This window comes from Vulpes vulpes, chromosome 4 (genome assembly GCF_048418805.1).
Source record: "Vulpes vulpes isolate BD-2025 chromosome 4, VulVul3, whole genome shotgun sequence".
In the NCBI taxonomy this organism is placed as follows: Eukaryota; Metazoa; Chordata; class Mammalia; order Carnivora; family Canidae; genus Vulpes; species Vulpes vulpes.
In genome coordinates, this window is record NC_132783.1 from 122,406,121 (window position 1) to 122,433,863 (window position 27,743).

At 34.8% G+C, this 27,743-nt stretch overlaps 1 long non-coding RNA gene across 1 annotated transcript; it reads left to right on the forward strand.

The window, feature by feature from the left end:
- Positions 1-317: 317 nt before the first annotated feature.
- Positions 318-27,170, forward strand: LOC140598676 (uncharacterized). Its single transcript, XR_012001256.1, has 2 exons — positions 318-443; positions 23,439-27,170. It is a non-coding gene; the product is annotated as an uncharacterized lncRNA (long non-coding RNA).
- Positions 27,171-27,743: the final 573 nt, after the last annotated feature.

The following is a 27,743-nucleotide window of genomic DNA, read 5'->3' on the forward strand; positions in this document are numbered from 1 at the left end:
TGTTGTTTTAATGTTGGCGTTTGGTCTGGAAACTTTAAGAAAACTTTGTTGGTTTTTTTTCCCTACCCTCTATTACACTTTAATTTATGTTAAAGATATTATAAAACAAATAAGGCACTCATTTACTGTTTACTTCTTGCTAGAAACTGGAAAAGTACTATTTACTCTTTTCTCAGAACTTCACTGATAAACACTATAAATTAAGACTCATCTTCAAAAGCTTTTCTTTCTATTCTCCAAGGAGCATAGCTAGCTACATATGTAAATATTCCTTTCTCCATCACCCTGATTTTCTCCCCTCTGTTTTCCAGGCACTGGTTCCATTCTGAGCACCAATCACATGGATATGAAAATTCATGAACAAGCTTTATCAGCAAACATTACCAATTGGAGGACTGCCTTGTCTCTAGCTTGAATACATACTCCACCCCCATCTTTGAGAGGTATCATCATATCCTGAACTTAATGTGTTTTCAAATTAATTTTTACATTCAATAAATTGTGTTAGTTTTACCCACTCTGCAATATCCCTCCTTTTCTACCTACAGTTCTCAGAATTAGGAAAGAGTTTTAACCTAACAGTTAATCACTTATTGTTATTCCTACCCAAGAATATTTTTTAACTTAAAAAAAATGCCTTTTTTAAGTAGTTGGTAATTTGTCAGATCTAAAGAGTAGGCCAGATTTGCATAAAGCCATAGACATAAACAGTTCTTAGATATGAGCTGATATGTTTAAGTCTTTAAGGTGGATGTTTGTCAATGGTTCTTGTGACTGAATGGTGAACATTTCTGGAAGAATATAGGTCAACCAGTTTATTGAAAAATCCAGTCACGTTGAATTTTGGCTTTAGCATCTACACTCCAAGCAGGTGGCAGCTTTCAGAAATGTGTTGAATTTTGCTATTCTTTTATGACATTGTAGCTAAATGTCCAATAGGAAATAAATGAGGTGGGACACCTGGGTGGCTCAGTGGTTAGGTGACTGCCTTTTGGCTCAGGTCATGATCCTGGGATCCAGAATCAAGTTCCTCATCAGGCTTCTGAGAAGAGCCTGCTTCTCCCTCTGCCTATCTCTCTCTTTCTCTCTCTGTTTCTCATGAATAAATACATAAATCTTTAAAAAAGGAAATAAATGAGGATTTATTAATTTATATTAATAAATATATTAGATAAATGAAAATGATTATTAATTTATCTAATTATGGTCTCTGCTAGGATTGAATGAAAAAAGTGAAATAAACAATAGTATATTTAATGTACATACTATTATTCTTTCTGATCTGTGTTTAAAAAAATTCCTTTTTTTCTTAAAACATATGGGACTCATAGCATTGTTATAATACACACATTCATTATTGCCACAAAAATAAATTAATTAATTAAAACAGATAAGAATCACTATTTTTTCATGAATTTGCATAATTACTGGTAAGTTAAATTATATCATCCATAATTATAACTTGTAACAAAGTAAATAAAGGGATAAAATAGATTTTTAATAGTAGTGAGGGGTGCATGGGTGGCAGTCAGTTAAGTGTCTTGGTTTCAGCTCTGGTCATGATCTTAGGGTGGTGAGATCAAGCCCTGTGTTAAGCTCTGTACCCAGTGAGGAATCTACTTCAGATTCTGTCTTCCTCTTTCTGCCCTTCCAGCTCATGCTCTGTCTGTGGGTCTCACTCTCTAAAATAAATAAATAAATAAATAAATAAATAAATAAATAAATAAATAAACCTCTTTTAAAAAAAAGAGAGAATAGCAGCTAATAATGCAAGTCACTTTAGAAAACAACTCTTATTTCTTTTTCTGAAGTAAAAATAAAATTGTATTTGTTAGTTTCATAAGAATTTATCTAGACCAATTGCCAAAGGATCTTTCTGGTCAATAATTTATCCAACAAATATATGTCGACCAGTAAGCTAAATCAGCTTTTTTATTTAGTACTATTTATTTATTTCAAATAGTCACTTTTACAGTATTTTAAGATCCTAATGCAACATTTATATTTTGTTTTTAAAGATGCCAAAATGCCTAAAATAACATATTTTTAGGGTTTACAAAATCTATAACACATATTTTAAGCCTGCTCTTACATTTCTTTCTTAAAAATTTAATTTTAAAGTAATCTTCATGTCCAATGTGGGACTTGAATCCACAACTGTGAGATCAAGAGTCCCATACTCCACTGTGTAAGCCAGCCAGGCACCCCAGGCCTTCTCTAACTTAAGATATAAATCTTTTACTAAAATTTCATAATAAATATTAATTAAACAATTTATATGACACCATATATGTACTTCAAAAATACTGTCTAGTTGAGAGTTTTTAGATTGAATATACATAAACAAATATATTAAAGATGCAAATATAGTTAACATATGAGCAATCAGCATTTAAAATTTTTATTCTATACTTCAAAAAATGATTGTGTTATTAAATCCATCTATATAGGAGAAAAAGAAAGGGAGGGAGGGAAATATAGAGAGAAAGAAACAGAGGGAGAGGGAAGGGGAGGCGCAGGGAGGGAGAGGGAGAAGGAGAGAGAAAGACAATACAAATATATTTGCAGGCAAAGAATTTAAGTTTGCAAATAAGTTCAAAACTTAATTTGAGAATTTAAACCTAGTCCAAATAATTTTGAGCCTACAATAATATTGTAATGGTATACTGAAATAACTGAGTACCCACATTGTATTTTTTATTTTTTGCATGCATTTTATATTTTGTTACGTTTTCTTTTATTCATTTATTTTTAATTTTAATAAAAGATTATATAGTAAAAAATTAATATGATCCTTTTGTGAAGATTCTCATAAAAAGTCTGCAACTTCAAACCAGTTGCCTGGCATTCCCTTTTAACCAGTGTTCTTTAGAATTTTACTATCACATTGCAAATTTCCAGATTCTATGAGATAAACCCATGTTCACTCAGCATGCTATGAAAAGAAACAAAATTGACTTTTAATGTAACCATGAAACCATGGCATTCCATAAATTGCAAATTATCAATGTCAGTTACAACTCTTAATGTCCAATAATCTCTTGGCAGCTTTTTTGAACAGAAAATCATTTTGCAAGTTAATGTTATATTGAGGTATTTGCTTTAGGGAGAGGGTAAGAAGAGTTTTGGAGACATTTTTTTGGGATGCTAGATTTACAACCCCTGCTCTTTACCAGATTTACCATGTAATCTTTAATCTCTGGAAAACTTTGATTTAACATGTCATCTAAAAAATATTACTTTATACTTTCAAAGATGCAGCCAGTATGCCATGCATTTTGTCATGCCTTGAAAATTACAAATATCTCTATATATTTGGGTGAGAGTATCCTTTCATGTCTGTTTGTGTTTTTTCTTAACTCTATACATAAAAACATATATGAATTTTATATGAATACTAAACAGAAGAATGTCTACTTTTTTTTTTTTTTTTTTTTTTTTTGCTTAGAGAGGGGAAGGGGAAAGGGCAGAGGTAGAGGAAAAGAGAGAATCTTAAGCAGGCTCCACATCCAGTGCAGAGCATGATGCAGGGCTCAGTCTCACAACCCTGAGATCATGACCAGAGCTGAAATCAAGAATTGGACGCTTCACCAACTGAGCCACCCAGGTGCCCCAAGACTGTTTTATTTTTTTGTAATCAGATATGTCTCCTTTTAGATTTGTTTCTAACTATTAAATACAACTTTTTTTTTTCTTTTTTTTTACTAAGGATTCTTATTAAGATTCAGAGATGATTGGATTTTGTTTTTTTTCCAGTGACCTGAATTTAGTGGTCTTTGCCTTATATGTAACTTATGAGAAGCTACATGCAATTCATGTTGGCTAACACTATAATCACTTTCACGATATTTGCTAATTTTCTTCTAAGAATTGGTCTTGAAATTCCATACTCTCAAGATGTGAAGCTGTCTGTGGAATAACATAAAATCTCCAGAGTAAGGAAATTTTAGAATGTTATAAAGCTTATATTTCACCTTATAAGGTCAAAAGATCTATAGAAAAAATGTTAAATACTTAAGAAGTATGACTTTTAAATTAGTCACATGAAATTCTAGGCATAAGCATTAAAATTAAGTTATGACCAACCTTTTCATGCAAATAACAAATGCCAAAATCAAATCTTATATGAAGATCTTTATCCGTATATTTATGTAGAAAGTGATTCTTAAACAAGTGAATTGTGAAGTTTTGAATTAAGGATTGACAATGGAATGTTCTGTTAATTCTTTTTTTAAATAGCATTTTTTTCTTAATAGGTAGATATGGATATAAATTCACACATAGACACATACTGGATCAAAAATATGATTAGATTGCATTTAAAAAATTATTTCTCTACCCCCTACCCCACCTTCTGTCTGTGGCAACTGTTAATCTGTTCTGTATCCATGAGCTTATTTCTCTGATTGTTTTTTGTTTTAGAATACTTATATAAGAGAGATACAACAATATTTTTTGTTTCTAATTTATATCATGTAGCATAATACCCTGAGGTCCATCCATGTTATAGCAAAATTTCATTCTTTTTTATGGCCAAATAATATGTATATATGTATGTGTATATATATATATATATCACAATTTTTATGGCCAAATAATATGTATATATGTGGTATATATATATGTATATATATAATCCATTCATTATATATCCATTATATATCTATTATATACATTCAAGTGGGTACTTAGATTATTTCTGTATCTTGGCCATTCTAAATTAACATGGGGATACATATATCTTTTATGTTAGTATTTTCTTTCTTTCTTTCTTCTTTCTTTCTTTCTTTCTTTTTCTTTCTTTCTTTCTTTCCTTTCTTTTTTTCTTTCTTTCAGAATATTCCATTCAAAAGCAAGAGAATACACATTCTTTTTAAATACACATGGAATATTTTCCAGGATAGATCATATGTTAGGTCACAAAACCACTCATAATAAGTTTAAGAGTATTGATGTCATATAAAGGATCTTTTCCAACCACAATGTTATGAAAATAGGAATGAATTACATGAAAAAACTGGAAAATTCACAAATGTGTGGAGATTAAACAACATGCTATTGAACAACCAATTTGTAGAAGAAGAAAACAAAAGAGAAATAGATACCTAGAGGTAAACAAAAATGAAATATACCAAAATTTGTGGGATGCAACAAAAGCAGTTCTAATAGGGAAATTCATAGCAATACATGTCTACCCGAAGAAATAAGAAAAGTCTCAAATAAACAACCTAACTTTTCCTCAGGGAAATAGTAAAAGAGGAACAAAATATAGAAGGAAGGAAAAAGAAGATTACAACATAAATAAATAGATAGAAACTAAAAATATGATAGAGAAGATCAGTGAATCTAAGAGCTGTTTGAAAAGAGCAAAATCAACAAAACATTAGCTTAACTCACCACAGAGAAAGAGAGAAAGAGAGAGAGAGAGAGAGAGATTGGGGGGCGAGTCACTTAAATAAATAAAATCATAAATGAAAAAGAAAATGTTTCATTTGGTACCTTTGAAATATAAAAGACCATAAGAAACTACTATAGATAATTATATGCTAACAAATTGGACAACATAGGAGATATGGATAAAATTTTAGAAACATACAACCTACCAAAACTGAGTCATAATAGAACAGATCATCTGAATAGACAATTACTAGTAAGGAGATTGAATCAGTAATCAAAAGCCTCCCAACAACCAAATCTAGGACCAGATGGCTACACTGATGAATTCTACCAAATATCCAAAGTATTAATACCAATTCTTCTCAAACTCTTCTAAGAAGTAAAAGAGTAGGGAATTCTTAGGTAACTTTTATGAGGCCAGCATTAGCCAGATAGCAAAACCAAGTAGGATGCTACAAGAAAAGAAAATTATAGACCGATATCCCTGATGAACGTAGATGCAAAAATCCTGAACAAAATATTAGCAAACCAATTCAATCATACATTAAAAGCTTCATACACTGTGATTAAGTGGGATTTATTCTAGAGATGCAAAAATAGTTCAACATCTGCAAATCAGTCAATGTGACACATCACATTAAAAAACTGAAGGATATGATAATCTCAATAGATGCAGAAAAAAACCTTTGACAAAAGTCAACATCCATTTATGTTAAAAATTCTTAACAAAGTGGTTCCTAAGGGGCATCCCAGGTGGCTCAGTGGTTTAGTGCTGCCTTCAGCCCAGGGCCTGATCCTGGAGATCCGGGTTTGAGTCCCATGTCGGGCTCCCTACATGGAGCCTGCTTCTCCCTCTGCCTGTGTCTCTGCCTCTCTCTCTCTTTCTCTGTGTCTCTCATGAATAATTAAATAAAATCTTTAAACAACAACAACAACAACAAAAAACAAAGTGGCTCCTAATTCTTGAATGTGGATGCTATTATGATGTTCTTTAAGATATTTTTTTTACTAGTGGTTGTGGCTGTGAACCACAACCTCTTATTGTCTCTTGCATGGCTTTCCTTGTTACCTAAAGGAATTTTAAAGTCAGTAGGTGAAGATTAAGCAATATCAGTACATATGAGAGAGTCAACCTTGTAAGAAATCACAGATCTGATCATTTCCTTGCTTAAAAACCCTTCCAAATTTCCCTAATGCCTACTGCCTACAATTTGAGCTTGGTAGTGTACACAAAAGATCTCCATGAACTTGTTTCTATCCATTGACCTAGCCTCATTTCTCCAATCTCCCTCTATTTTCAACCTCACTCTTAATACTTTAGTAATGCCAAGTTCTATGTAACTCCACACATATATTGTTTCATGGCATTATGCAGTGCTTTTCCTCTTCTGTTTGCTTTCCAAAGAATGACATCATAACACGGTGATCAAGAGTGTGCACTGTGGAGTCAGGCATGCAGACTGATTTTAAATCTCTATCGTGAGTCTTTTGAAAGGTTACATACCCTCGCTAAACCTCAGTTGCCTTATCTGTAAAATAAAATAAAAAAATAATTCATACCTTTGGGTGAAATAATGATTGTGAAGGTATTAGTAAAAATTGAGCACAGAGGGATCCCTGGGTGGCGCAGCGGTTTGGCGCCTGCCTTTGGCCCGGGGCGCGATCCTGGAGACCCGGGATCGAATCCCACGTCGGGCTCCCGGTGCATGGAGCCTGCTTCTCCCTCTGCCTATGTCTCTGCTTCTCTCTCTCTCACTGTGTGCCTATCATAAAAAAAAAAAAAAGATAAAAATTGAGCACAGAATATGAACTCAATAAATATTAGCTTTATAACTGATTTATTAAAGGGTTACTGGAATATATTATGAGTTTCTATTTTAACAATTCATGTTAACTCTGTTCTAATGGATCCCCTTTTATCAATATATAATAGGTTCCCTTAAAATGACATCTTAGTCCAATTCCACACGTTTTTATTGACCTCTGTTTATTCAGTCTCATTTAAATTCTTAAGGCTCGGTATTGTTTATTTAAAAACTCTTTTTTTTAAAGATTTTATTTATTTATTCATGAGAGATACACAGAGAGACAGAAAGGCAGAGAGACACAGGCAGAGGGAGAAGAAGGCTCCATGCAGGGAGCCCGATGTGGGACTCGATCCCGGGTCTTCAGGATCAGGCCCTGGGCTGAACGCAGTGCTAAACCGCTGAGCCACCCGGGCTACCCCTATTTAAAAACTTTAATTTCATATTTTATCTAACCCAGTTAGTGCAGGATAATTCAAGTGAGAGGTTGAAGGTAGTAATTTGCTAGTGTTCCTTCTCTCATACATATATGTACACACACTCACTGCTCTTCTTTGAGTTCCCTCCTCTATTCTTGGCAAAAGAAGACAAGACTGTAGTATTGCAGCCTCTTATTTGCCTATCTTGCTGTTCCTGCTTGCTTTTTATGGCCTTGGCTTGGACACGTGTTGTTTCCAATAGAACTTACTGAAGAGAGGGAAAAAAAAAAAAAAAGAAAAGAACTTACTGAAGAGAGGTTCTTCCTAAGCAACTTCCTGACATTTTGTGGCTATCCTCTCACCTATCCATTGAGACATCTCAGGTCATATGCCTCAATAAATGTGGTCCTTTGCTCCTTGCTGGGGTTGTCTCACCTAGACTATAGCACACAATCTCATCTAACTTCCAGAGCTTTCCCTTCTCCCAGTTCTGGGCTTCCTATAACCTTCAGAATCCCGTACTCTATTTCCTAGGCAGCTTAAAACTCAAAAATTGAGAAGGTGGTATTGGACATCACTTCTAAAATGCACCATTATGACATCTGTCCCAATCCTCTTTTCGGATCCAGTACATAAATTCATAACAATCAGGTGGCTTTGGGAGCCTTTTTACCTATTGGCTTAGAAGAGAAAGACCCTGCTTTGTTTTTTTTACAGGGAGTATATAAGAGAAAACTGTCCCTCTTTATGAGCACTATAATTCATCAAGAGGCAACATTTTCTCCTTAAATGGACAGTGGTTGAAGTACAGAGGGTATTGTGAAATAGCTCCCATTTCAGGAAGTCCTGTGGAGAGGTGGCTGGTCTCCACAGCTGGTGATTCTTTTGAATTTGTTGCTTGGGGTACTAAAAGCTTGGTATTCTTAACCATGATCGTAAGGGTACAATTACATTCTGAACATATAATAATATCTTCTTACATTTCTATCTTCTTCAGTTGGGCATAATATTATCTTAGAAGTCTTCCCTAAATCCTGAATTTGATTAAAACATTTCCTTCTCTTTGCTTGTACATCACCCTTGATCTTAGCTATTACCACAGTATTGGACACTCTATTCTCTTTGCTCCACCTTATATTTCAGCTAGTGTTCCAGCACAAATGACAGAACCCAAGTAATCTTTGACTGGCTTCGGGTGGGTGCAATTTGCCTTAGTGCTGTGCCTTTTACCTCTCCTTTACTGCCCTGGGCTTCTCTTGATGTCTTTGCATAGAATGGCTGTGGTAACCTGCCAGCACTCAGGTTGCACATGCAACCTGAATTTTCTTGAAATTAATTCTAGTGAAGTCACCCTTAATCAATGTACAACTGCAGCTAATAGATAAGTGTTTCCCCCTTTGACCATTGGGACACACAGTTCTGAAATGCATTTTATAAGACTCCTAAAATGGTTTCTGCATGGTCACTTCCCTGATCCTAAACTTCTCCTAACAGGAATCATATTCCCTTGCAAACTACTAATATTCAGGTCTTCATCCAAGGCTATGATTTTTGGGGAAAACTCAGCCAAGACACCATATTATGTTGAAATAGTTTGATTTTAGAATTATATTCCCACCATTACACTGTAATGGAATTATATTCCCACCATTACACTATCTTAGCACTGTACCTGCACTCCATCAATCTTTATTGAATTAGCATCATTTACAATTACTCTTTCCAAAAAAAATGTTAAAGAAATATCTTATAACCTATCTGAAGACCAGGTTCAAAAGATCATATCCATGATTACTGAAAAGATAAATATCAGATTTCTGTGAATATATTGAATAGCAAAAGATTCCTTGAAAATGCTTGAACTCTGTGAATTCAGAATATCTCACAGTATCAGAAATCTTATCATACGGATTTACTTTAATTAACAAGAATTTATTTCCTACTGCGTTTAGAGTATAGAATTAGATACCTTGAAGTAAAGAAATGAATGTCTTGGTTTGAAGGGCCTGGGGTCTATGCAAGAGAGGCAAAACATACTCATGTTAAATTCCTGGGGAGCAACACCAGTGAAACATCAGACTATACCAAAAAATGTGGTAGTAATTGAAAGCTCTTTATAAAGTCTTCTAAGAAGATACCAAATTCTTTTAAGTTAGTATGGTATCATCCACTTGATATTACAATTAGCAAATTGATCAATTGTTCTGTTTATATCAATGCTCCTGTCGGTGTCCCTTTATACTATTCAAAGCCTCCTCTGGTTATATATAAGCTAAAAATTATGTTTTTATAAAATGAGAGTTACTTTCTCTTCAGCATCCAGTGATAGAATTTTCTGAATGGAAAATGAGTAAATTAAAAACATATTTTTGAAATTTGGCTTTTCTATATTTCTAAGTAAGTTGAATACTGGAAAAATTGATAAAATTTAATAATTCATCAAATTCAAATGATGAATGGCACATTTGCCACATTGCTTTGCTAGCTCAATGAATGTGTTGTGCTTGATGTATAAATAAATCTATTCCTAAGATAAAATATTAAGCACATGCTGAGCACTTATAAACATACCAGAGAATTCTTCTAAAACAAATTGCTCTGAAAGTATGGATTTTAACAGCACATTTCATTCCCATTATTATTATTATTATTATTATTATTTTTTTTTTTTATGATAGTCACAGAGAGAGAGAGCGAGGCAGAGACACAGGCAGAGGGAGAAGCAGGCTCCATGCACTGGGAGCCCGACGTGGGATTCGATCCCGGGTCTCCAGGATCGCGCCCTGGGCCAAAGGCAGGTGCCAAACTGCTGCGCCACCCAGGGATCCCCTCATTCCCATTATTTGTAAACTGGAAGATGTAGGTTTAGTTGAGCAATAGGACACATGGTAGTTTTAGAGCTTGTGTTAGGTCTCAAATAAGAATTCCGAAAATTGGGATATTGCCTTCTTATTTTCCTAAAGTTTTGAGATAAGTGGCAGTAGGGATGAGGACAGGTATAAAATGTGAGTAACTAGTAAATTATATAGAAATATAGAATGATGTCTATTATTAGCTTTGAGTAAAGTGAGATATGTCAATTGGTCTTGAGTTCCTATTTAGGGATCCATTCCCTGGAGAATAAGAAGGGCAATTCCATGACTCTGGTCCAGTTACAGGGATGCATTTTTTACCTTCCTGGTAAAATAATTGCATTCCTATCTGCCCACCATAAAGACAAAACCAAAAGAGAACCTATCCCTATGGTGAGAAGCTAAAAGTGTAATCAGTTAACACCTATAGATAGAAATAAACTAAAAACCAAAATAAGAGTGTGTAATCATGTGATAGATTATATGGATAGGTACCATGTGGGATATAAAGAAAAGATTTCTGAGCCTTGGTTCCTCATCTATAGAAGATAGATACTAATGCTCACCTCACAAGGCTGTTATGAAGATTAAGGTATAAAATTATATGTTATAATAAAGAGTCTGGCACATTATATGTCCTTAATTAATGTTAGTTGAAACATATCATCCAGGCATGAAGTAATTTAAAAATATTTTTCCATACATTTATACAAAGATCCTATTATGTGCCAGATATTGAGGATACAGTGGTGAAGAAAACCAAAGTTGGTTTTACTTACATAGAGTTTAAACTCCAGTTGGGAAAGAAAGAAAACAATTACATAAATATTTAAGAAAATACCAAACAGTGATATGTTAGAAGACAATGAAGGAGTGAAGTAATGTCTTAGAAAAGGAGTTGCTTTGGATTGGGTGGTCAAGGAAGTCCATACAAAAGAATGATATTATAGTTAAACACTGAATGAGAAGAAGAAACTAGGTATGCTCCTATCATGTGTTCCTCAATAGAGAAATTTAAAGATTTCTGAAAGTCTCTAATGAGCATACTAAATATTAAATAAATACTACTAAATACTACTTCAAGATCACTAATACTGACTTTCACTATATATATCCAATGATTTTAAGAAACTAACACAAGCCCAATGCTTCCTCAGGGAATTTTATTTTTCTTGGTGTGTGAGGGTATACTGTGTGTGTTTTATACAATGCAATTATTGCTAACCTGCTTGATTTCCTACTTGAAATGATTATTCTGTGCAATTGAACTGTCACCGTGATGACACTTTTCAGAATGTTAAGCTCTATTGACTAACATGATGTCTTTATTCTCAACGATTGGTAACACATTCTCTGAAGGTGGCCTGGCCATAATACAGGAATGAACACACTTCCAAACCTCTCTGTAGCGTCACTCTTCCCACTATTTGCTCCTTCCTGAAGCACATCAATAAATTATTTATATGGGATGTTGCTTTGAAAAAGTTTTGTCTGTGGCCTTTAATTAATTTGGGGAGTTCAGAGATTGAAAAAAAAGGTGGATGTGCTAAGATACACATGATAACCTGGAAGGTGCATTTCATGGGAGGTGATCAAGGAGCTTTGTTATGAATCCACTTTAACCTTAAATCCCTCCCAGGATTTGATAGTGCCCTTTGTAAATGTTTCAAAGAGTTTCTAGGTTTTTCACTAGCTTCTTCTGCAATAATGAAATATATGGAATATTTAAATATACAATTGAGTTTAAGAAATTTGGGAAGAGACTCCTTTTATGACCTTAAGTAAATGGTGAGATTTTAAGAATAATAAAAATATCTAAGGCTTCCCTGAATAATATTGTTGAAAGGCAAATCGCTAACAAGTTTGAGCAAGTTTATCATCACTCAATAAATTATTCCATTGTCTGCATAGCACTGTCCTTCTGAATGAGGTAGTATTTTAGAATATGCCTTGTTATCTCCTTCTAGACATAATTGAGAACATATGATGCAAATAAGAATGTATCATGGATACTGCTCTGTATATTTCTTTTGGTAAATCTTTATCACAAACCTTATGCAACTCTGTCACTGGCCCAAAGTCAGTTCTAGTTTTCAGAATGCATATGTTTTGCCTGTTTTCCACACTGATGTGCTATGAAGTTGCTTTTCCATTGGGGACTGAATACTGGAGAAAATAATACAGAGCGTTTTGGGAACGGGTTCTACTTTTTTTTCAGTGATACTAAAACTTCCAAGTGAAGAGAGCCTTGGGTTTCTGAAGAACCAAACTGCTGAAATAGAGAATGAAGAATGTCTACACCTACTAAGAAAATATAAAGATAGGATTATAAATGAATACACCCATAGGTGATAATAGATTATGTCACCAGGAGAAGAGGGAACTTGTATTTGCCTGGAAGGTTTAGTTTTCAATCTTTTATTCCTCTTGGATTCCTGTATGTACATACATAATGGCTTAGGTTTAGACTAGTTCAAAAATATGTTGGCAACAATAAGTGATCATGGATGGAAGATTTGAAATTTCTTGCCTCTCATTACTTAACAAAAAAGGAAACATTTTTTAAAATATTAAAACCTTCATATTTTGTATAAGTGATAGGTAGTGCAATGATAAAAAGGACTGACATTTAATTGAAATAGGCCTATGTTAAAATTCCAGTTCTGACATTTGTTAGACATCCTGGGTAACAATGAACAGGTTCCCAAACCTTTTAAAGTTTAGTTTCTTTATTTACGACCAGAAAGAGAAGTATGTATCTCACAGGAATATGACAATTAAAATAATGTAATATATATCTAAAAGTACTTGGTACAATTCTGCATATATTTGGATGTTCTTGTCTCCTATTTTAAAAAGTCACTAACTTCTTATTGATTACCACATGGAAGCCACCTTTCTCTCATTATTTTTTAGTTTTCTCAATGGTACCATCATATCTTCCAACTGCCAGTGATCAACTATGGTCAGCTATGCTCTTTGCACATTTAGAGTCACCTACTTCTCTATTTATGACACACTTTCACAAAGCTTACTCTTCTTAGCTTCATTCATGCCATGTTCCTTTTTGCTGAGGACATTCTTATAAACTATTCATACTTCCTAAAACACTGTCTAGCATTCTATCATTATTTCTTCTGAATACTTGTTTATGTTGTTAATTAAGAAAAGTCAGCTTCTAAGTCTGTCCATTCCACCCTACTACAGATTGGATTTTCCAAAGCTAAATTTATCATGAAAGCTAATGTGCAGGATGTATATTAAGAGGTGCCCTTGGAATCAATACCTGTAGACTTGAGGCAAAATAAGCAGGATTGGGATGCCTGGGTGACCCAGTCAATTAAGCATCCAATTCTTGATTTGACTCAGGTCATGATCTCAGGTTTGTGAGATCAATCCCTTCATGGGGCATTGCATGGAGCTTGTTTAAGATTCTCTCTCTCCCTCTGCCCCTCCCTGCTGCTTGCACACATACTCTCTCTCAAGAAGAAGAAGAAGAAGAAGAAGTAAGATTGGATTAATGGAGAAACCAAGGTGCACAGTAGGCCATACAACAACTTCAGCTGACCCCACTGGGAGCTCTAGGGCTGAAATTACCACCAACTGTGGTTATTCTGAGGTGGGCTGGAATGGTCTGACCTTTATAATTTTGTTTTGCTCTATCAGTTATTATGGCCCCCTCTCTGAAGGTGTCAACTTGATCAAGGTGGTTTTTTGTCAACGAGACAATGCCTGAAGGGGCAGACAAAAAAAATATTGTTTGCTGACAGCATCATCAGTAGCTGGCATAGCAAATTATTATTTTTTTTTCATAGCAAATTATTTATTGAATAAGGCAGCATATCCTCTTATATACCACATATCCATTAAACAAAGCTAGCTAATTGAGCTAAACAACATGACCTTAGTGGTTAATAACATCTACTGACCAGAATCACTTTACAGTGTCGAAAATGGGGATCTGTGTCCCATGCTAGACATCAGAGAGCCCCAGTTGTTGACAATCTATGTGGTGAATCTTGAGCAGAAGAGTGAGTTTTATTCTTGAAAATGACCTTCTTTATATCTTGTGGACTGGTCGAAGAAGCAGCAAGGTTATCACTGAATAACAAAGACCTCCTGTTCACAGCCATGTATTTTAATACTTATTTAAATGCCAAAACAAAATCCACAAAGTTTAGGGACATAAATCAGAAGTGCATTTTTCTTACGAACTCTGCCTTTGTCCTAACAGACCCCAGAAAAGACAATTTATCACCTCGAAACATACACAATCACATTTCTCCCTCCAGAATAACACTGCTAACAAGGATTTCAAATAGCTTTTTTTGAGAGCCTTAACCTTTTCAAGGATACTCATCACATTGATTTCTCAATAGTTTGAATCTCTGTATTCTCTCTGAGTTCAAACATTTCATGGTGACGTTTTCTGTCAGACAATTAAGTGTATTTATCTGAAGCTGAATTCATGCATACAGAACATCAGTCTTCTACTCAAAAACTCTACTGGCTGTTCACTCATTTTAAAAAACCTCACACCTCCTATGTTAGGTTTCTAATTTTATAATCAAATAATACCAGATGGTTGTAGTTGGTGCAAATGATTTATCATGTTTTGTCATTATGACCTTCTCAATTCAACAGATTCAATAAATATTTATTACAGGGCACTGTGCTAGGGACACAGGGTATACAAATATAAACATAATACAGACACTGGACATTTTTAAAAAAGATTTTATTTATTTATTCATGAGAGACACAGAGAGAGAGGCAGAGACCTAGACAGAGAGAGAAGTGGACTCCTTGTGGGGAGCCTGATGTGGGACTCCATTCCAGAACCCTGGGATCACAACCTGAGCCAAAGGCAGAGGCTCAACCACTGAGCCACCCAGATGCCCCTGAACATTTACTGAATTGAATTTGTGAAAGCAATTTTGTGTTTGTAAGAGAAATAAGATATATGTCAAATAGCTATCAAATGAGAATACTATTGGTTTTGGCCAAGGGATTGGTATCTCCTCATGAAGGAGATAGCATTAACGTTTGGCCTAAAACTTTGATGGTGATTGATTGATTTATTCATCCATTTATTCATTTATCTAAGTTTCACAGGTGAATAATGTTCATTATAACAAAATTAGAAAATAAAATTAGCTGAAATAATAATAAAGTAAGAAGTATGCACAGCCTCACTATTCATACTTTGTTAATCTTTTCCTTGATCTATGCTTGTTTGACCAAACTATGTCAAATGTTCACTCAAATCAAATGACCTTCATCAACTTTACTAATGATTTGTTACTAAACCAAAATTCAGAGTTACAGCCAGTTTTATTTTTCCTTATTATGATCATAGCTGGTTCCACATGTGTTTGGATTCTAAACACAAGGTTACATTTTCAGTTCTAGATGTAAATCTCAAGCCAGGAGTGAGCATGTCTTGAGTTTATTCATCTTTCAGCCAAAGAGCTCAGGTATATCGCTTTTAATGACCCTGAATTCAACTCTGGCAAATAGTTGTCTCACCCCCAAGGACTGTAAGATTCATCAGAAAACAAAAAGGGAATGAAACAAAATAAAAATGAGGCAATAATAACATGGATTTTTCATATTGTATTCTGGGTTGAAAGTTCACACACAAAAAGAACATAAATAGCTAATTTCCCAAAATGCAAAAATAGAATGGGTAAGCAGGCAAATACCATTAATCTGTAATGACTCTCTTTTGTCACTCTTCTCAATTTATAGATTTTATTTCTTAAAAACATCTAATTTGGCATTATTAATACTATCTGACATATACTCAGTGTCTTATAATGTTAGAGTGATCTGCATGCAATGTCTTGTTAGCCTCAAAATGACTAGTAAAAAGATGGTAGTCTCTTAATTTTACATATGAGAAAATGGGGATGATGGAAGGTGATGTGAAAATTCATTGTCAAGTCGCAAGTTATGTGTGAAACATGGACTAGGAATCAGGTCTCTAGCTCCATTTTCAATGGCTCCAGTAGTTTTTTTAGATGCAAAACCAACCAATTTTCTTCTCACTTTTGAATAATAATATCTGGTGAATCCTCTCAGAAGAGGAGCATTTTCATAACTCTCACCTGAATGAACTATTGTTTAAATGCTATTAGTTTTTGGCAATAGGCCTGAACTGAAGTGCTGACATATGGGAATAGAAAACCTTTTTGCTCCTTGCAGAAAACATTTATTTTTCCTGACAGTATATCTTCAAGGTAGCTGCTGGATGGTGTTAATAAGCTCAGGGGTAAGGATCTAGAAGAGTGACAAATATAGGTGTGAAATTCAGCTACTCCTGATGTAAAATAAGACCCGTAGGTAGCAAAGAGCCCTGAACCAAGAGAGAGCACTGTGACTCACAGGGTTTAATAAAACACAACTTGAAATGTTACCTTGGGGGGCTAGGTGAAATATGCAGTTTAACGTCAATAGTTTTCAATGTGACTTTTTCTCATTTTAAAGTAAAAAAGGAAAAAGTCAACAAGTTCACAGGTAACTTTTTGGCCATCGTTTTTATAATTCCTCATGAAAAAGCTAATTTCAAAACTTAATGTTATTATCAAATATTCAATGTCTCCATGAGACCTATGTACGTCGAGAAAATATGTTACACATGAAAGAACAGGAACTTAGGAAAAAATGATACTGCATATTAAATCTTTTGGGGGTTCCAAGATAGCCCCAAATACATTTCAAAATAGGTAAATTGCAAGTTCAGTTCAAGGATACAGAGGGTGATAACAAAGGTGATTGAAGAGCTAAAAGATAGGATTTATATGGAAGAATATTTAAATAATTTAAGTGGAGAAAGACATGGCTAAAGATAATAAATTTCAAGTAGGTTGAATATTTTTAGTTGATAGTAATAATTTGTTTTTCAGTTTTCCTGAATCAAGAATAAATTATGTAATTTTAAACAATAAGGTAAGAATTTCAGTGAGATGGAGAAAGAATATTTTTTATTAAGTAGCATTTATTGAGTCCCTAGAATTTTGTAGATTCTCTGATAGGTAATTGGGTGTAAATATGAATGCGATGTGTCTATAATAATTCTGTGGTCTCTTCAAACTCCTCCATGTGCAAAAATTTTTTTAAAGATTTCATTTATTTATTTATGAGAGAAACAGAAAGAGAGAGAGAGACAGACAGAGACAGAGGCAGAGGGAGAAGCAGGCTCCCTGCAGGGAGCCTGACGTGGGACTCGATGGGGTCTCCAGGATCAGGCCCTGGGCTGAAGGCAACGCTAAACCACTGAGCCACCCGGGCTGCCCCATGTGCAAATTTTATCTTTCCTTTGGACTCATCTCAAATTCTACTTTCTCCGTGAGGTCTTTCTGAATCCCAAATAATAAAGACTGCTTTATTAAAATAGTATGTATCTTTTTGAAATGTAAAGAAGCATTTTAATATTTATTCCTTAAATACCTCTCGTGAGTCATACCAATTATCTAGAACAATGTTTGGCACAATTTGTTGAATAACGAACAAGTTAATGATACAAGGAATATTTGAATATGGGTCACATTCAAGAAATAGAATTCCTTTATACTTAGGATGTAGTATTACCTAAAATGGATAAACTATATGCTTAAATTCCATATGGTTAAATTCAAAATGATAAGTGCTGGAATTAACATATGTGATATACCATAGGAACACAGGTATGAATAGTTAATTTTGACTATGGTAGTAAGAGAGGGAGGCTTACAATGTTTCTGAAGTTCTGTTTTGAAAAGTTTTAGAAAATGCTGCCTGTACAACTGAGATATATAATATAATCTCAGCATTTTCTTTCTGGGGAAATGAATATATATTTTGTTAACATTTCAACTATGACTTTTGGGGTTAGTAACACAGAAAAACCTGCAGCTTACAGAATACTTTATCACTTTTCTTTGCCAATATCAATTTATGCTTCCATATTTTTAAATTTTTCATTTGCATTTAAAAGACTGTGACCGTCATTACATCCTAGATGAAAAATATGCTGACTTGTAGGGTAGATCATTTTTGTGCACAAGCTTTACACTCATAATGAGCACTAAGTACCACAACTTTACCTGACCTAAAGAAGACTGAAACAATATTTTTATGTAACCAACTATGGACATTAGTTCTCAGTTGTCCTTTCTAAATCATAGAGCTTTTCTTTAGATTACTTGTGGAAGGAGAAAGTCTCTTTTTAAATAGCTGTTCTCCTGGGCCAGCATTTGAACTCAAAATTTTGCTTCCCATTTTAGAGAGGATGCCTAGAATGCTCTATATACTAAGCAGGGGTGATCTTTGGAATCCTCTAAACTCTTCTGACATTTTGAGCTCCAGCTCACTTTCTGCTATTTAAATCTGATTCCATTAACATCATATTTGACTTTCTGCTTCTATACTATTTTAAACTCACTATTTCCCCCCATTGTTTTCCTTAAGCTAATCGTAAAATAAATTTTAATTTTAAAATTAATAATTTATGAGAGTGGATGGAGGAACAAACATAAGAATGGAAAAATAATGGCCCAGATACATGAATAAGTGTCAGAGAAAAGCCAGACTGAAATTGAAAAGAAGATACAGATAATCCACAAGGATAAATAAAAAATACAGAATAAGAGAAAATTTTGTCTTTGAAACTATTTCAGCATTCCAGGAAAAATATTAATACCTTACTGGTATAGAATTTACAAAGGATTTGGCATGATTATCTCATTTGACATTCAGGATAATGCTGTAAGTCAGTCATTATTCTTATTTAAAAATGAAAAAAAAAGAAATATAATAGAGACTAAATGAATTGACAAAATTCACAGGACTGAAAGTGTCCACAGGATGATTCAAACTCAAGTCATTTGACTTGAAGAATGTGCTTAAACCACCAGCTCCAAGATGAAATAAAAGCTATATGATCATATCACATTCTTAGAATTGGAATGGAGGAATGCATTTTGGCTTCCTAATAACTTGCAATAGTACCTTAGATTTCAAAACTGCATACTGTCTACTCCTAAATGCTATATAAATAGGCCAACTAAGCATTGCCAAAAATGACTAACATGCCCAAATCCCTGTACGCAGAAAAGTCCTCTCTAAGTTTTGAATATTCTATATTGTGCTGACTTCGATATGATACCCTCAGCTCCATATATCCATGTATATACAGGCATTTATACAAATGTGCACAAATAGTTCGTCAGAAATAAGAGAAATAGAACTCATATCTTACTACCCTTACCACTAATCTTTCACCTTTGCCATGACTTCCCCTTCTACAAGGGTTTGGTTAAAATATAATTATGGCTTTGAAATATGAGCCAACACAGTTGGAAATAACTCCTATACTGAGTTAGGAATCTACTTTTGTATAACCTGAATGTTCCAGTTTGGCTTAGAGGACTATATACTCTGTTGATAGGTCTTCAGATACTTGAAGATTATTATCATTCACTGTCTCTCACAAGCCTTGTCTTCTTCAAGGAAAATATTCATAGTTCTTTGACTCATTTCTTAGATGAAATAATATTTATATTATGTGTATACACATACACACATATATGTATATATATGATCTATCTATCTATCATCTATCTATGATCCATGTTAAACTTCCCTTCAAATGTGGCATTTATCTTAATGAGAACCATATAGACGTGTTCAATTTAATGCAACATTCAGTAGAATCATTACTTGTTTTGTTTTTGCTTTAAATAGATTTAGCTCATGAAGCTGCCATGTCTCCATAGTAAGATTTGCTACATTACGCTTAAGAGAACTCATATCCTCAGTATATGGACTGCTAAGTCATTCTAGTATAATCATTTTGAGCTGAAAGTAACTTTTCATTTAACATTTAATAATTCCTATCTTTATAATTCCAGTTACTTGTTTCAGTCAGCCCAGATTGTATGGAATTTGGATTTCATTAACTTGTGAAGTAACTTTCCCAACTATATTCATGCCATCCTCAAAATTGATGAGAATATATTCTGTATTTTTGTTTATTGTAGTATATAAGGTAGTGTCCAAGTGAAGCTTTTTTTATATATATATAAAGAAATGGCCTTAACAGGTTACAATCAATACAGGACTCAGGAATCCAAACTTTTTGGGAAATAGGTTAACCAACATCTAATCTACCTAATGGCACTGTCTTCTGGACCAAATTCCCCATCTAGGGGATCCCTGGGTGGCCCAGCAGTTTACCACCTGTCTTTGGCCCAGGGCATAATCCTGGGGTCCTGGGATCATAGGGATCCCTGTGTGGAGCTTGCTTCTCCCTCTGGCTGTCTCTGCCTCTCTCTCTGTCTCTCATGAATGAATAAATAAATTTTTTTAAAAATCCCCATCCATTTTACAAGATAGTGTAAAATAGTATGGTAGTGCCTATATTTACCTAACACTAACCACTCTCTTTTTCTTTGATGATGTAATGGTCACATTCTCTAAAGCATGGCACTTTTGTCTAGGAATCTGTTTCCTTAGCTAGAGAGTATACTTCCTGGCCTCTTTTGTAATTTATGTGACTACTTGACTATGTTTCAGTCAATGGAATGGTGTAAAAACAATCTGTATCTTTCCCTTCTCTTCCTGGGAGTTAGCAACAAATGGAACAGTTGACTTGGATCTGATAGAAGCCATATGTCAATGAAGGCAGTGTTTCCATATCAGCCCTGCATTATCTATCTTTATATTTTAGATAATTTTAATACAGTTGCTTAACTAATACATATAACAGGAAGAAGAACTTCAAATGTCTTGTGGATGTCCTCTTTTTTCACCTTCCAACGTAGTAATCTTATTAGTCAAGAATAATTTATGCTAGTAGGCACTCATTTTAAATGCAGATACTTCAGAAAGTGTTGCCTATCAGTCATTCACAACTCAGTGTCTATGAATATAATCACAGATCCAAATATATTTGTGATGGTAACAGCTTGGAGAATAATAAGAATTTAGATTGCAGGTGAGTTGGATGAGCACAAGAGATTTAGTTTTGGAATGTGAAGCACTTGGTTAAGAGTGACCTTCGGTGGAGATGGTGGTGTAGACAGCCATACATAGGCCACCCTTAAGGATCTGTGTGCCTGAGAGGCAGCAAAGCAACTGTTCAGAAAAAGAAAAAAGAGCGGGATCAAAAGCTAACTCTGACTCCCTTGCAATTTTGATTGGTGACCTACTTGCATGCATTGTGTTTTTAGAACACATCTCAAATGTAAGGTAATGTAGGTCTCCAGGGCCTGATGGAAGCCATCAGGAAAATTTTGCTGCCTGGAAAGCTTAGCTTACCCCAGCTCAGGGTAGGCCCTTTGTCCAATAGACATATTTTGCTCTCTACTCTATACCTGCAACAACAGTTTGAAAGTAGAGGGAGAAGGAGAGCAAAAAGAGGCAGCAGCAACAACAAAAACAATGAACAGAAGGAAGAGTTATTCACTAGACACCTAACTACTGCAGAGAAATTCATATTCTCTTACTTACCTGACTTCTTACCTTGATTCTACTCCACTATATCCTCATCTCTATTTTAATAAAGATGGGCATTTTAGAATTCCCTTTTCAGTGACCTACAAAACCTTATTCTGATGAATATTAAAGAAAAGTTATTGCCTGAGGTGGTTGAAAGTATTTCAGTGCACTTCTGACAATGTTATGGAAATAGAATTCACAATTGCACAACTGGAATAAAGCAGCAGGCATGCTACTCCATCCCAGTAGTGACATGTAATGTATTAGTATGCTAAAATTCTCCAATATCAACACATCATTTTGAAAGAATGTGGGTGCATGGTTGAACTATAAGCAAAATAAATTTTACCTAAAATATACGATGCTTTCCCTCCTCCCCCACCCCAGTCCTGGCTTGTTCTCTCTCTTCTGAAAGCATCTGTTATTGAAATAGCTTGCCAAAAATGTCACTGCCAGATTTTGCTGGACATGGGCTCTGATCATTTCCAAATGACAGAAAATCAGCTGTGGGATTTATGCTCTAAGTAATCATTAACCATGGGCCTTGCATTGACTGGGTGGAAAATATAATGTTCTTAATCTGCTGATCTGCAAGGTCAAGCTGTGCCACATGCTGCCTGTTCCCAAGGATTCAATATCAGCTACAATGATGGCAACAATAAGACAGATTTGCCCTGAAAGATAAAACATTCCTTTCCCGGTGGTTAGAAGTACGAGCACCCATGTAGATATTCTCCATGTTAGAGAGAAGGCATCAATAGTACTTTTTCATATATGTGAAAATCATAAGGCAAGACTCAGACATTAGCTTCAGGAAATAAGAGAGATGAATGTGCCAATATTAGCGCAGAAGTCACAATTTGCTTAATTTTATTTGTCTTCTAATTGAGTGTTTACTCTTAGGATATACTTCTATGTTTTCACTAGGTGAAAATATTTCCTAGATTCCCCTAGATGTATTCTCCAAATGTTTATTAAATGAATGTAATTCAAAACCTGGAAGTTACCTAAAATTCTTATTTTAGTAGCTATTGCCAGCAAACTATCTAAGTGCCCCTAATTATTTTGTTGAAATTCAAATATTAACCTTTAAAAATGTAATGAATTAGGATATCTGGTTACCCGTCAGCATGTAAGGAGCTTAGAAGTGGCTACTGCATCCCAAAGACAAGAAAAAACTGAACAAACTGAAAAACAGAAAACTCTTTTTAGATGCATCAGATAGCGAGGTCACAGAGCAAATTACTGCCTCCTGATTGGAAAAGCACTGACAGGTGAATACAGAGAATTGCATTACCTGAGCAAGGACCCACCAGGTAGACACCTCCATAGGAGTGGAGGTTCAGTGTGGACAAATCTGAGAGTTAAAACTCCAGTGGGACCCAATCATAAGCACCTCTGCCCTATCCCTTTTGTGAGTTTAACTCCAGGGTTATACCCCATCCTCACATTAAATAACAGATAAAATCCCCTCATATTTCCAGCAGGGAGAAGAGGAAAAGAACCACTTTGAAATAAGCCAGAGCATTCAGTTCTTAGCAAGACCTCTTTTCAGGAGAAACTATTTTACCAAAACCTAATCTGCTGGGGTATTATCAGAGCCTAATTTAACTGAGGCAAAGAAAATAACCAACTCCAGCACCCTTAAGCCATATTATCCTGCCTAAGAGGAAAAAAAAAAGAAAACAAAACAGAAAACAAACAAATAAAACAAAACAAAACCAGAAGCAATGGTGAAGTTGCTAGCCCAGGGGCATAGACTTACCAAAAGATTTACCAAATGCTTCTCTTTCCTCCACATCTTACCACTTTCTAAAGGCCTATCTACAACAACAGTTCCTTTTACCCAGTACATAATGTCCACCTTTTGACAAAAAAATTGCAACTTATCATAAATGGCAAAAAGTAGTTTGAAGACCCTGCTCAAACATCAGAATGAATGTCAGTTATGGCTGTAATATTGGTATTATCAGACCAAGATTTTTTTTAAATTATGATTAATAGACAAAGAAAAAACTAGTTTGAGAAAAAACTAGACAATATGCAAGAACAGATGGAAAATTTAAGCAAAGAGATGGAAATTCTAAGAATCAAAAAGAAATGTTAAAATTTTTTAAATATAATAAGAAATGAAGAATACTTTTTAAGCTCATTAGCAGACTGGACAAGGCTGAGGAAAAATCTGAATCTCCAAGCTTGAGGATGTAACAAAAGAAGCTTACACATCTGATAATCAAAGAAAAGAAAAGACTGAAAAAAAGGACAGAATATTCAGGTACTATGAAACAACTACAAAAGGAAAAGGCATAATTTATAATGAAAATACCAGGAGAAGAAAGAGAAAAGAACAGAAGCAATATTTGAAGCCAGAATGACTGAGAATTTCCCCAAATTAATTCCAGACACTAAGCCACAGATCCAGGAAACTCCAAGAATTCCAAGCAGGATAAATGCCAAAAATAAACTATACCAAGACATATTATCTTCAACTTTCATAAAATGAAATGTGAAAAAATCTTGGAAGGGGAAAAAGATATCTTACCTTTAAAGACACAAAGAGTTATATCTAAGGAAACAATGCAAGCAAGAAGAGAATGGAGTGAAGTGAAGAGAATGCTGGGAGAAAAAAACACACCAACATAGAATTCTGTATGCATGAAATTATCCTTCAAAAATAAAGGAGGGGCACTTCGATGGCTCAGTGAGTTAAGCATCTGACTCTTGATTCAGCTTATGTCTTGATCTTAGGGTCTTCAGTTCAAGCCCCACATTGGGCTCCATATTGGGCATGGAACCTTCTTAAAAAATGCAGGAGAAATACTTTCTGAAACAATCACAAATTGAGGAAATTTGTTGCTTGTATGTGACCTACCTTACAAGAAATGTTACAAGAAATTCTTCAGGGAGAGGGAAGGTAGTATAAGTCAGAAACTCAGATGCGCAAAAATAAGGGGAGGGCATCAGAGAAGCAATAAATGAAGGTAAAACAAAAACTTTTATTTTTCTTATTTTTAAAGGATCTGATAGGTTTGTTTAAAATAATAAAATGTATTTATTTGCTTTTTTATATAATATATGTGTGTATGCTTATATATGTATCAGGATATATAAGGATGTATAAGGTTATATAAAGCATGTATATATGTCTTTGTATGCTTAATATATAAGTGAAATGAATGATGACTATGATATGGGAATGGGAGGGAAGAAATTGGAGTATTTTGTTATTGTAAGATGCGTGTACCACCCATGAAGTTGTATAATGTTATTTAAAATGGATTTGAGGGGCACCTGGGTGACTCAGTTGATTAAGTGTCTGACTTCAGCTCAGGTCATGATCTCCAAGTCCTGGGATGGAGCCCCACATCAGGCTCCTACTCAGTGGGGCGTTGGCTTCTTCCTCTCCCTCTGCCCCTCCCCCCTGCTCGTGCACTCTCTCTCCTGCTCTCTCTTTCAAATAAATAAATAAAATCTACCAAAGAAAGAAAAAAAAAAAGAGGACTTGGAATAGTTGTAAATGTATATTGTGAACTCCAGAGCAACCACCAAAAAATATTTTAAAAGCATAAGTGATATGCTAAGAAAGCAGAGAAAATGAAATTATACAAAATGTTCAATTAAAACACAAAAGGCATAAAAAGTGTAGGAACAAAAACCAGGGTAAGTAAAAAAAAAAAAAAACAGGGTAAGTAAAAAACAATGATTAATATGGTAGATAGTAACCCATCTACATCAAAAATTACTTTAAATGTCAGTGGTCTAAATACATCAACTAAAAGATAGAGATATAAGTGGAAACTTGCAGAAGGTGTTATTGGCAAATGTCAATGGGAAGAAATGACCTGCAGGAAGACCAGAAACAACATCTCTTGGGTATATTAAACAAGATTTACTTGTCTAGAAGTCTAGAAAGAAATCAACACATTAGTGTATATAGTAGAGAGATCATCAATAACCTCATTGAAAGGTAGAAATTTAGGGATGATAACTTCTGTGATAAATTAAAGATGATGTCTAATTCCTCTCCCATTTAAAATGTGGGCTAGTTTTAATAAATAACTTTCTAAATTGCCAATACAATATACAGGGACTTCCAAGGCAAAGTCATTAGAAACCTTGCACCTCCTGACAAAGCCTCTTGGAACACTCATTCTTAGAGCTCAGCTTCCACTGATCGGAGGAAAACCCCCAGCCTACAGCTCTGGCTGAGTTCCCAGCTGACAGCCAGCTACAACTTGCCAGCTATGTGCATGAGTTGTTTTAGAAATGGATCTTCCAGTCCCAGCCCAAGCATTTCAACTGATGCTCACAGAGAAGAGATGAGTCACTCTGCCAAGTCCTGCCCTAATGGCAGACTCATGAGTAAAATAAATAATTGTTGTTACTTTAGGCCACAAAGTTTTGGAATGGTTTGTTATGCAGCCATAAATAACTGGAATGACTTCTAAGTGAGGCCTCCTATGAATATAACCTTCTCCTTCCAGACTGACCCATACACATGTAAAACTGGAGTCATCCCATATACATCCTAGCCAGGATAAATGCTGCAGATATTTTCACCTGGGCCAGAATCACCTAGTCAACCTCAGAACTATCCAATTTCAGTGAGGTACAGCCTTCAGAATTCAAACAGGCATCAACTATTAGGTAATCCAGGGAGTCATGCTTCTGAGCTTATTCCATAGTACCAGTCACAAATTCCCATTGATACGCATAAATTGGGGAATCTTCAAGTAAAGCAGAGTTATCAGCAAAGACTTGCCTTCATTGAAGCTAAACTATGAGGCCTCGTTTTCTATGATCTTCAAGTCTGGCTCTTCGTTTCAGCTATCACTTTAGGTCCTTTCAAACACACTTTAAATACTGAGCATTTGATGACCTGCTGTTTTATCTCCAAGCAGCCCTTTCATGGGGGAAACCAAGAAATAGTACAGAGATGAAGCAAAGAAAAGCATATTTTCAAAAAGAAAGAAAAGAAAAGCATATTCTCTCACCAAACTATCACGTCTAAAAACTGATAATCATTTTCCTTGGACATTGTCTTCCTGTGACTCACTAAAACTCTTACGTATTCAACATCAGCTCTTCAGACTAGCTGTTCCAAAGACCAGCTTTCAAGAGAAGTGATTGTGCAAAGCTACATAAAATCCAAATCTGTGTGAAAGATTTGTAAACCTTTCTGTAGCCCAAATAAACTTATTTATCAGTTGCTCTTCCATGACTAGTGTCTTTTCCATTAAAGAAGTAAAGTTTGTTGATTTGGACTCTCTTGATCAGGAAGAAGAGGATCTAGCTTTTCTAGTGAAGTCTCACCTTGACTGTCACTGCCACTTCTTCAATAATTGAGATTTGACATCTGGGAAATCCGATCTGATGGTCTAGAGAGGGAGAAGCAAAATCTTAGCTAGGCTACTCCAAAATAAGAATAGTGGACAGTATTAATCTACTACTCATTGCAGGCTGGGAATTCTTTGAGATGTGTTACATGGTTAACTCAGCAAATTGTTGGGTTAGGTTCTATTATTATTCCCATTACATAGATAAGGAAATTGAGGCACAGAGATACTAATGAAACTGTTGCCACATAGATATTAATTATAGGAACTGGTACAGGAACTGAGGCAGTTTAGGTTCAGATTCTATGCTCTCAACCTCTATTCTTAGGATGCTGATGGAAGATAAGCATGTGTCTAGGTAACAGTAAACCTTGTATCAGTTTGTGTGTATGTGTGCTGTATCTGAGAGAGAAAAAGACATAGAAAGAGACAGAGAAGGATAGGAGGTTTTGA